Here is a 12443-nt window from a genome sequence, read left to right as displayed (position 1 = left end):
CCGCCTACTATAACATTTTTTTCAAGATTGAAATGTGTGGTGCATGGACTGAACACAGGGCAGTGCATCCAACAGTGGGTCCACCTCTACTTTAGGATGGACATTTTGTTGCAGCTAAATTAAGAATATGTCCATACAGCACATGACCTCAATTAATCAGCTAACAGTCCTTGCTAGGCCTAATAGTATGCTCTAAGAGCTAGAGCATGTTTTCCTACAGTTTTAGTTCTTCATTGTTAACAAACCCCTTGTTCGATCATCTCTGGTACAGCTCTGACCTGCTTTTAGGTGATACCAGTCTGGACGAACCTCCAAGGTGTCTTGGCAGGGGCAAGTTTCTAACTCTCACAAATTCTCCACTTTGCAGCATGGCTCAGTCTTTGGTCTTCTTTTCTCCATCTATACCAAATGCCTGGGTTCTACAATGTGCTCCCACAGCTTTTTCTATCATTGGTACTGTATGTAGATGACACACAGATCTTCCTGTGCTTTCCAGCAGATGACTCCACTGTCTCATTAAGTATTGCTGCCTTTCAGACATTTCTGCTTGGATCAGAGAGAGAGAGAGAGACATCTTCAACTCAATTTCTCCAAGTGTGAAGATCTAGTGGATCCATCTTCAGTAACTGCCCCACAGAGTTCGCCAAAGATCTTTGGGTCATCGTTCACAATTGAATATGTTTTACTGACCACATCTCCTCCATCTCTTGGGCGTAAATATATGGCCTCTACAACATCAGAAATATCAGGCCATACCTTTCTGAATATGCAATCCAACTCCTTATGCAGGTATTGATCATAGCTTGTCTTGCCTCCAATGCCCTACTGACAGGGCTACCAGCATGCAATCAAACGCCTTGACTTATCGATTTTTTGCTTTCTTTGTACTTACTTGTACATTGCCAAAAAGATGAAAAGCTTTAGGCTAAAATTAACTGTGTCCATTAATCTGCCATATTTGTGTGCAACCAGGTTTTCCTGATTGGTCAAAGTGATAAGCCTAAAAAATATTCCTAAAAGCCTAAGTTCTTCAAAAAATAACCACTATTGGCAGTCAACCATTTTTATGACGAGGTCCCTCTTTAAAAAAAAAAAAAAGAAAAGTTTACCCTACTCTTAAAAGCTGAAACACACAAAGATAGAGAATGAAGTTTGAAGGACATTACTCTCTCAAATGAAGTGATGGTGGAATACTTTATCTGTACTTCAAAGCTTTTAGTGGGTTTCAGTGAAAAATGTAATGAAACATCAATGAGAAATACACAGTCACTGTATCTGATAGTACGTAAAGTCCAAGAATAAACTCATATCCAAACACTGTTGGACCCTGTAGGCCTGGACCCCAGATGATTACAGTCAACTACTGTGGTTCAATTTGTGTTGCGCTCTAAATGACTGGAAATGATAAAGTTGCTGCCAATGTGTTGATGAGCAGGCGTTGCTCCATTGGGGACAGAGCCCATTGGCATGGCTTTGTGATGATGGACGTCCTGTCAGGGTTTGTCTGATGAAGATGACGCTCCACAGTTAGGCCCTGGGACCAGGTAGATGACCTGATCCATCATCACACAGACACACCACTGCTTGCTACCAATGCAAGGGGCTATTTTGCAAGCTTTCAGTGGAAGTGCTTACATCCTGGATCCCACTCTCTAAACAAAGATGACGTGATGTATCAAAGCGGAGGGACAGAGCCAATCAATAGGTAGTCTGGCCAATGTATCACCAAGGCAGGATGCTGTGGTCTTGCGCTCTGTTCATAGATGATGGAAGAAAGGCTTCTCTCTTGTGCCTAACGCCCTCATGGGTTTTCATTGATGTTCTCACTAGTAAAACATTTGAATATTAAATAGTTTTTTCAGTGAGGAACTGACTGCATTTGAACCTAAGTAGCATATTTGGACATCCCTCAATGTTGGTTTTCTGCAAGACAACACAAACTAGTTATTACATGTTTATGTAGTGCATGAATATGGTATTCTTGAGAGCAGCTTAGCAGTGTAAAATGTATGATGTTAATCATTTGGATGGTGACCTATGTAACATTATCAAATAAGATTTTTTTTTTTCAAAGCAATTGATAAACTGGACCACAGAAACACAGGGAACATCAAGGCTGGTGGGTCCAGAGAGTGAATAATGAACAATGTGTCATCTCATCTGTGCTCTTCAAGAGTACAATGTGCCCCCTCAAGGTATTTTTCAAAAGAAAATGCAGAAATCGTTTACTTTCCAGCAAATATTATTGGTTATGTTAATAAATACTGTCTGACCTTGTGGGCTACATGCTAGAGGATGTTGAGAGGGTGCTACGTTTCTTCCACTGTCTCTTTATTTCTATACTGATAAAAAGAAAAAAACATCTGCTGCCTCCCTCAGAGAAGAAATCAAATCAGCCGTTTTTTCCCTGTCAGTGTCTGACATCCTGAAATATGAAAAGCAACATTGAAAATGCAGGGAATTTTCCCTCTTTTGAACTGCTCTGTGTTGGCATGTAGAGATTTCATTTTCAGGGTTTGCATACCATTGCGTCTGCTCCCCAATCATACAGCAGGCAAGAAGCACCTCAGGGCAGAAGTAGGTGTTGAAGGCAGCTGATTGCTGATGTTTTTCCTTCTCATATACAGCATATTAAAGGGTAGAAAACCTAACATGGCTAATTTAATCCTTTGACTTTCATCAAAATAACTTGCTGTCATTTGTTCAAATAATTGCATCAACTTTTCAATTACTTTAAAGGGTTTGGTGTTGCATTACGAAATACTGGATCTATTGCAGCACAACATCTAGTTCATCTGACTGCAGAGTTAATAAGCTTTTTTAATGGTCGTGTTTAGGCACAAACTGCAGTTGGTTAAGGTTAGAGAAAGATTGTTAGCTGGCTTAACACAGAGAAATGTAACAACCTCCTTCACACACAGTGTTTATTACCTTCAAACTGAATGACTCTGGGTACATTTAATCTTTCTTGAACCTTGACTAAAGTGATTTTGTTGCCTAAACCGCAAATTAGACTCGAACTTCAACACTCAACCGAGGCCTTGCATTCCTGTAGTAAATGCTTGATTCATTCAATAATGAAGTTGCATCCGAAAACATATTCAGCCATTGATTATGTTCCCAATGAAAACATAATTTGTGGTTTAGTTGAATGTGGTTGTAACAATCCACATACAAAGAACAAGCACTTGGTTTGCAGTTTGGTACATGTGGTTGACTCAAAAGACAAAACATAGTTTACATGCTAACTGTAATGTGAGTGCGTAGTGAAGTAAATTTGTGCAGAACGATGTCTCTGGCATATTTATTAAACCCACCTGCAGTAGTGTCAGATTTTATGTTGCCATTCTCCAGTATGTTACTGTATGCGTTACGCAGGCAAGAAAAGAACAGGTGGACTGTCATTTTATAATTAAACGTTTTTGAATAAATGTTTTTTGTACAAAAATAATGAAATATTACATATTATTATTTCTGTGTCAAATTCTCAAGAAGGCATAAATGATCACTAGTGGCAAAAGGAGTTTGAATGTATGAAATGTGTGTGTAAATAATTTTTTGGTTTCCTATTTTCTGAAATGTTGTGTTTTCTGAAACGTCATGTTTGCACATCAAGGCCTCCGTATAAGACAGGGAACCTGGCCTAGAAAACGAAATTCTCTGGCACTTACATTATCCCAGTCCAGCAGGCTAGATATGTTTTTTATCGTAGTTCTGTATTTGTTTTTTAAGCACTTTATGGTCTATCAGCAGTCTACTTATGTGACTTGGTTTCAGTGCAGGATTGAGGATGTCTGTTCAGAACCCCCGGTGTGAGTCTTTGTGTAGTTGGGTGGGGCAACTCCTCACACCACACACTTGACAACACTTAACATCCAATTACCCTTATAATAATATAGGTTGATTTTTAAATCAAAAGTCATTTCTTTAGTTGACAGATGGACAAACATGTTGCATCTTAAATACAGTTACAGATAGTAATAAGTGTTGGCAGTAAACTCACACTGACAAACCCAAATTCAGGAGTTGCAACAGGCTGTAGAAACCAGGAACTCTCTCTTGCTTACAGAAATCAGGTGAGCACTGCTCTTCTCATCTATAAGTTCTCTGTCAATTATTTACATTTCTATGTGAATTCTATTGATTCCTGTCATCCCACTTGCAACAGAATGTGATTGCCACTACACAGACATATAAAGCTGTCTCCATCACACAGTGCTCTTAATGTTCAGATATGTCAAATCCCCACTTTAACCTGGAGGCTGTTTGGCATCTAATTCAGTCTTACACAGGGCTGATAATGACAGTATTGATTTGGTTTTTCGTTCTCTTCTCTTTTTCTGTCTTTCTGTCTTTGTTTGAGCACAGATAGGACCATGTCTTTTAATTCATGGCTTTGCCTGACTGGCCCCACTGCTCCCTCCCCTTCCCCCCTCTCCCTACCAGTAGGACTGGCGCCAGCCAGCCACAAATTTTACCGGTGGCTGTCACCACATGTGGGCTAAAAGAGAGGATGAGGAGACAGTGTGTCTACATCAAAAGTTTTGTTGCCCTATTTATAGAGTAAATACAGCTAGGGCATGTGTTAACATGATAATGACATTAAAAGGAAAATGCATTAATAGTTTGGACATTAGTAAAGCATGTTGTACTATGCTGACCCCTTTCCTCACTGGTACAGGGATCAACAATACAACCATTTTATTCACAAATGTGACTAAAAGTAGAATTTGAGCATACTGGTGACTCAGACTTGGAATGCTGATTCTGCATTTAATTACAATTCCTTTAGGGCGGTGCTCAGCTCCTCCGCACACATAGTTGACTGCAGCAGGAGAGGAACTGAGGTGAGACACTCAGGTTGACTTTATCAATGCTATCTATTTCTACTCTATCTATCATTACTCTATACCTAATAAAACCTTAGTGATTAAAAAATAAAAGTGGTTCAGTGAAACATCCATCAAACAAGCATAAGCATACAGTAAAATATTAAAATAAGCTCTGCATCTACTGTCGGTATGCAGTATGTGGTGGAGCAGCCTCATCCATCTACCAGCTGGACCTGTCCAGCAATGAATCACATCAGCATTAGAGAGAGGACAGAGGATCGGTGGGTGTTAGAGACTGATTTCTGAATTGTTCCTCAAATTCAAGACAGTTATTTATTTCATTTAGATTTTCCATTAAGTTCAAGGGAGTTAGATGACTCTATATGATGCTGCTGTTTCACTCAGTTGTCAATTAAGTAGGTTCACCAGGTCGATACCCTTAGTACCAAGTGTCCATTCCTTTGCTAACACCTTAACTTTAACAGTATATACTTTACATTTTAATTTCATTTTACTTAAGTGGCTGTACATTTATACCATCTGGGCAGTTTTGGGACACACGTCAGCATATAACACCCTTCTCTTCTCAGTAACTGCATGATAGCAGAGAACTCCAGCCTTTCAAATCGAGCTGTTAGAACAAACCTTGTTTTGTACCTTTTGTCTCCCTGTTGCAGAACCTCCGGCTGCCATGCTCCACTACAGCTGACTCTCTTGCTCCTCGTCTCTCTGTCCCCCAGCCTCCGTTCGCTTTTCCCCGGTTACTCATTGCTCCTTCTGCACCTGGACTCCAAGCTTCTCCGGCCACTTACCTGCCTCTCCCTGCGGGCAGCTCTCGAAACCACAGTGGTTGTACAGATACTTTGGCCTCACATAAACTTACAATAATTACACTGAAGACAAGTGCATCAACCAAATGCTTTTTTTTCTTCTTTCAATCATATACAACCACAGCTCATAATGTGAACGCTCTGCGGGCCAAATTCCTTCTACAATCATAAGAAAATAATGGCCACTAATGGCTAATATGGAAAAGTACAGTATGATGGGTTATTATGGTAATATCATTATAACCATATTCAGATTACAGGAAAAAAACAATTCATACAACCAACAATGATTAAGGCTGTGATTCCATTATTATGTCACACATCTATGACTAATTAAACCCAACGATTACTCATCAGTCATAAATACTGCAGGGGTTTGTTGAATCTTCAGTTGCTGTGAAAAGAAAATCCCAAATTTCTGAATGAACTAACATAAGCTCTTCACACCGGTTCTGTGTGGGCACACATTGGTTGATCTGTGGATTATCAGAATGTTTTAACCAAACCACTCACTCAGTTTAAGCCTACTAAGTACGTCCTACGACGAGTGCTCGTCATTCTGCAGGATATGAATCCTCCACCTGCAAATTTCCTTCAATATGAATGAGTAAGAATGAGTTTCGCCATTGACAGAATCAGTTTTTATCATTTCTTTATTAATCTTGATGCCATCCCTGACATCAGTAGTATTAGACACACTTCAAATACCACAGAGGAGGGTGCAGTTTCTGCTCTGGACTGGAAGCTGAAGCAAAACAACCCTTTTACACTACTATGGCCAAAAAAGCACAGATGTAACTTTATTGATACGATAAAGAAATACCATCATTTATCACGTCAACATAACAATAATCATGGTGTAAATTTGAATTTGTGAGAGGGGGCTGTATTTCTATCAGCATCACAAACAGAATATCTGCCTGCACTGAGACCAGGTCACTGATTAAATCAGCCCACCACACTCACAGCAAAAGAATGAGCCAAACTTAATGCTGATTGCACTGTTTTATGTTCCCATCGATCTACATTATCAAATCAACAGAATAAGATGTCCACTAGACATAACATCAGCGCACTTCCATCTTTGTATGACACATTACTAATAGGATTTGTCACAGATGGGAAAATATAATGGTCTTTTTTTCCCACAGTCTGGCACCATTAAGCTGCCACTGCGATTTTTTTTTTTTTTTTTTTTTTTGCGAGACGCCCCACCTTCTGAGGTAAAAATTTTATTACATGGTAATTTAAGACATGGTTCGTTCATCTCAAGTGTCGCCGCTGGTCATACAAATCAAAAAGAGGCCCACTGATATTTTCATTCCTCATCTTCCAAAGCCCACACATTATCCTTTTTTATAATCTGTATTTTATTTGCATTTTTCGCCCCTGAGGTGAGGAGAAGAATTCGGCATCAGCCATGAAAATGCACAGCTGCCAGCTTTTATGTGTCTTGCTTCACTGAGGGCCTGGGAGATTTATCACTTCTTTATGTCACTGTGCCTTTTATGACTTACATTGATCATCAAGGTGTACAACCATTATCGTGCAGAGTACATTATCATCAGGACATTTCTCACCTCCCCCCACTACCACAAGACATGGATAGAGTGATATCTGAGTCATCTCTCCTTCTCTGTTTGATTCCAGCTGCTCCACACTGAAAAACTCGGAAGAGAAACTGACAGATGACATATCACCAGATATACTTATCTATACTGAATACAACTGTTAACTGAAATTATAGAAAAAGATCAAAATATGTTTCTGTCTTCTCATAAATCCTTTTTTCCAAAACTGATGGCCCAACATTCTCGCACCAGCAGCTCATCACGATTGGTCAGCTGTGCCATGGAACATTGAAACAGTGTTGATACTTTCCAGGAAACTCTAAAAATGTGCACTTTCATCCCCTTATGTTTAAAGTTTCTCTACCACATCTCTGAATTCCCATACAGCATTTGGCTTGTGTGTCCACGTGGGATCTGGCAACACTGTGATGCCACTGTGTTGCCAGATCTAGCGAGAGAAACAAGCAGCCACGTGTGTGGAAACAAGGCCTAATTAAGAGACTTGCTCAAGGAAAAAAAAAAAAAAACACAGAGGGCCTAACCTACCACAGTGTGTGAGAGCACGGCCACTTTTTCAGAAGGTCAAGTTAAGTCAAGCCATGTTAACCGTTGAGGGACCGAGACACCATGTTGTGATACATGAACAATGCTGCTACTGTGGTTTCAGTGTGTTACCTGCATATGTTTTTTTCTGTTTGGCTAAAAACCGGTTCAAATCGGATAGCGATGGGGATAAGCCAGTACTAACCTACTTTTGTGATGCTATTGAGAGTCATGAGGGAAAAAAATCTAAACACTGGCTCCAACTCACCAACAGGAAGACAGAGGGGATCCTCACAACATGGTGCACAAAAAACAAAAATTAGCTTCACATTCTTTACATCTAAATATGAATTTGTTTGCTTCTAAAATCAAAATCAACTTGTCATTTTCCCTTTTATTCTAAACATATCACCAAGACTTATTGTCCCTAAAGTATAATTAAACATCTAATTAGAATCTGAGTGCACCTCTGCCCTGTCTGGACTGCCGTGGTCAGTGTGTCTGATTTTATCTGCTGCCAATAAAACCTTTGACATGATTGATCGCGACATACTGTATGTGGCATATTTGTTATCATGGCTAATGAGCTGCTTTCATTTGTGAAGCTATGTGCAATTAAATTCGAACAGCAACTCTCCACACTCATCTACAGGACACCTTCAGCAGCCTCATATTTGTTTTCTCATAATGACAAATAATGAGAATTATAAGACTGCTTTAAAGGCAGAAATCTCAAAATGTATCTTTGTTACTGCGTTTATGAAAATACATATGCAATGCGAAAATATGCAATACAAAAAATGTCCCTGAAATAATCAAAATTACGGACACAAGAAAATAATCAATATTATTTTCAGCATTGCACAATTTACTGCAGATTACCTCTTTGCTGTGTGAAAAGGATTTAGATTCATTAATTGATAGAGAAGATTTAAACTGCTGTGCCATGTGCATAAAATGTTCACTGCGCCTGTCTCAATTTGGAGACATATTGATCTGGTCTGTGTGATTTGATAATGTGAAATGAGAAGCTACATTCAACATGTTTTGATCAGTGTAGGACAGAACGTGACAGCTGCAATGTTTGATATATTCACTACGTGATGTTATCGGTGCCGGCATGTCGAACTTTATCTGCATGATGGGAACATATTTACGACTTACGATAATGGCACACTGCCCTTAAAATCGCCCCACACTTGAGGTCAAATCCAGTCTTTTAATCCACTCTCTTTCTCCTGCTCATATTTTTTCTGTAATTTGCCCACTTAGTCCATTGCTAACAAGCTAGCGACAGATGTTTAAGGTGAGCTCAATAATACATAAAATTCTACCATGCATGGACCATCAGTTGCACAATTTTCATTTGTATGAAGGGAAGAAGCAGATGGAAAAGAGTTATGGTCACATTTATCAGGATAATCTATTACAGGTATCACAGAGAGACAGGAGAAAGGGAGCAAACTCAAAGAAGCATAAACATTTTAGAAACAAACCCCAAAAAATCTATAGTCAGTGACAACCAATATTTGTAACAGTTTACAAAAAAACAAGCCCAAAGCTGCTTTTAATCAGCAGACTTGGCAACAGTGAACTCCTCCCCTTCACACCCAGGTATTGTGAGGTATTTCATTGTTTTCTTTTGTCTGAGGTGCACATTTTTACTTCATCCCCTACTAAAGGTGAAGACCACTTGCTATGCAGGGTTTCCACACGCACACACACACACACACACAACATCGCTAACTTGCAAAGTGTTTTCTACGATTTTGGTTTGCAGAGTACCAGGTGCCAAACTTTTGATATTAGTGAAAGAATTTTTTTAAATCATCCTATTCTTTAATTCGCATTCAGCTAGTACAAATATCTCTTCATCATGAGAAGAAACACAAATGGTTATAGAGTGAAACAGTTATCGTAAAATAATGAATTACTATCATTGCATCCCCTTTTATAACCTCCTACAGCCTCTTTCGCTATCCTCTGAGCAGCATATGTGTCCTTTCAGCTGTGGCTTTAGCCTATTCGTTATGTCATCTGTATCTGTGCTTACCGGAAAAAGAAGTCCAAGTAATTCTTTTATTATAACTCGTGGACCACAGGACATAAAAACCTCTTCCACCTGTGTTGGCCCCAGCAGTGCCCCCTCCAGGTTCCATGCATTCCCTTGTCTATTTTGCTGTTTAATTTTTTTTTTCAGCTCCTTCATTTTTACCTATATGGTGGATAAATTAAACACGTCAGTACAAATTATAGAATAGTGACCGCTGAAAAATGTAAAGCTCAACTTACAATATGTTACTTAAGCTCACACATCATGAGACTCAAAGTAAATCCCATTTGCCCACCCCCTCCATCTCCCCACACTCTGCCCCTTGAGGTATTAGTCCTTAATAAATTACAATGAAAGAACATGATCCAAAACTTTCCCAATTAAGCAGAAATCCTTCAAATTCTGTGATTGGTTAGAAGGGGGAGTCAGTGCTGATTAATGAGTGACTTCACAAGAGGCATCTACAAGTATATGTCTCCAAAACAAAAAACAAAAAAAAGTTACATATTGTAGCGTAAAGAAATAAAGCTTTCATTCGCTGAGTGATTCTAACACTATAACACGAAAACTCAACCCTGCCTTAGCAGACATTCCATTAAAAACCCTTCTGGACAAAAGGCACTGAAATGTTTTCATAAATGGCTTTTGAGGAGAACATTTTAAGGAAGTGGGAGCTTAAACTGATGGTAGCTACAGCAACCAAATAAATGGCAAAGTAGGATCAACTGAAGTGAACGTGTGGAAATTGTAGTTCCATTAGAAATTGAGTGGTGAATACGACATGAATGTATTAATTGAATAAGTGGTGTGGAAATATATATTACTCGGAATTCGACAATTCCACCCTATGTACACTATTTTATGTTTGATCTAGGTATCATGTATCAGAAGTGTTTTAGTTTCAACTGTCCTTGGACATCAAGGCTCATTGGTTGTACTTGTCCACTATATTTACTCCCCAGTTCCCTATTCATCCACTCATTCATCAACGCCCACATGCTTGAGCCTGATATGTGTACAGTATATATGTGAGAGTGAGGTCTGTGTGTGTGTGTGTGTGTGTGTGTGTGTGTGTGTGTGTGTGTGTGTTAGAGGTTGCCGGGCAGCAGAAAGAGAGGTCACAGTGGTAATAGGAAGCTCTGCTAGAGACTGACAGGAGTGTGCATGTGTACATAATCTATTAATTAAAGGCGAGGCTGCAAAAATGAGTGGGGAACCTTTTCCTGTGTGATATCTCCATCCCCCCACCCACTCCCACCCACTCCTGCTCCTCATCTACTCACACTCTCCATGCTGGAAGAGAAAACACACAGCAAGACATTTATTAAGAGATTAAAACCAAATCTTCCAGATTGCCATATAAAAAAGGTAATTTACAATATTAAACTGACTTTTATCTATATGCAAATTACCCCCCTCCACACCCCCCAGTCTATTTGAATAATTTATGTGAAGGTTTTTTTTGCGGGTAAAAGTGAAGTGAGTATTTTTTTTCCCTTCCATCTAAAATAACTCACTTATGCTATAAAAGAGACTATTAACTTCCTCCTCATTTTTCCTCCATCTTCCATTTCTTTCCATTTTCTCTTCCCAGAGTTTATTTCTTTCAATAACAGCAATAGCTTTCTCTTAAGGTAGTGTAGTGAGGGGAGCTAACATTCACAGTTTATTGCACTGTTTCTAGATTTTTTTTCAGCCCACAGGCATTTCCCTCCTCCTTTCTTTTCTTTTTGCCATCAAGTGTAGTGACGATCAGGCACAGCAGGTTTCTCCAGGCTCTGTCCCACTGGATGTCATACATTGAGACATCAGGCGGCTGTTGGTAATTTTATCTACCCCACTGCCTCTGTTTGTTGTCATTTATTGCTTCTTATCAGCTATGACTAGCATATTCAATACCTGAGCTGTCACTCTCCTTTTAGTTGATCTGAAAGAGAGCTGCTCCAGTGTGTGTTGATAGCCATTGTTCTCCCTGCTAACAGAATAGTTCCAACCATCCAGAAAACCTGGACATGGTGACTGTAAAACGCACTGTAATGCAGACTTAGATTGACACTGAGTTTACCTGACAACTGTGTCTTCAAGGTATCTTGATATAAAAACGTGCTCACATCAGGAATCCTCCAACGGCATTTACTAAAAATGTACTGTATGTATTTATTTGTCCAAGAGCTAAATTGAATTTGCAGATAATTTAATGAAGGCGAATGTTTTATATCAATCCTTTTTTTACAATTACAATTGGTTCATTTAGCAACTTACAAAGCTAAATGACAAAGCAGCGACTTACAAGTAGGTAGCAGACACTAGGGACAACTTGGGGGGTCTTGTAGCTTGGGGTCAAACCACTGATTTTGTGGTTCATGGTTCATTTCGACGTGAACAAGGAATTGACATTGCTCATGGTTAAAGTCAGACCTCATTTACAGTTTTTTAGTCTGCTTCTTGGGTTATTTGATCACAAGAGGACAGTGCTAAGGAAACATCAACTTCTCATCCCACAGCATCAGATAATGAGGCTTCTGTTTTGAGGTCCTTTGCTTTTTAATATTATCTTGCAGGTACCCTTTGGTGTGAATACTGGGAACTCCAGGAGCAACACTATATGAGCCCC

Source organism: Channa argus, chromosome 19, assembly GCF_033026475.1.
Source record: "Channa argus isolate prfri chromosome 19, Channa argus male v1.0, whole genome shotgun sequence".
Classification (NCBI taxonomy): Eukaryota; Metazoa; Chordata; class Actinopteri; order Anabantiformes; family Channidae; genus Channa; species Channa argus.
The sequence above is the reverse complement of the archived record's forward strand: the minus strand, read 5'-3'. Positions refer to the sequence as shown.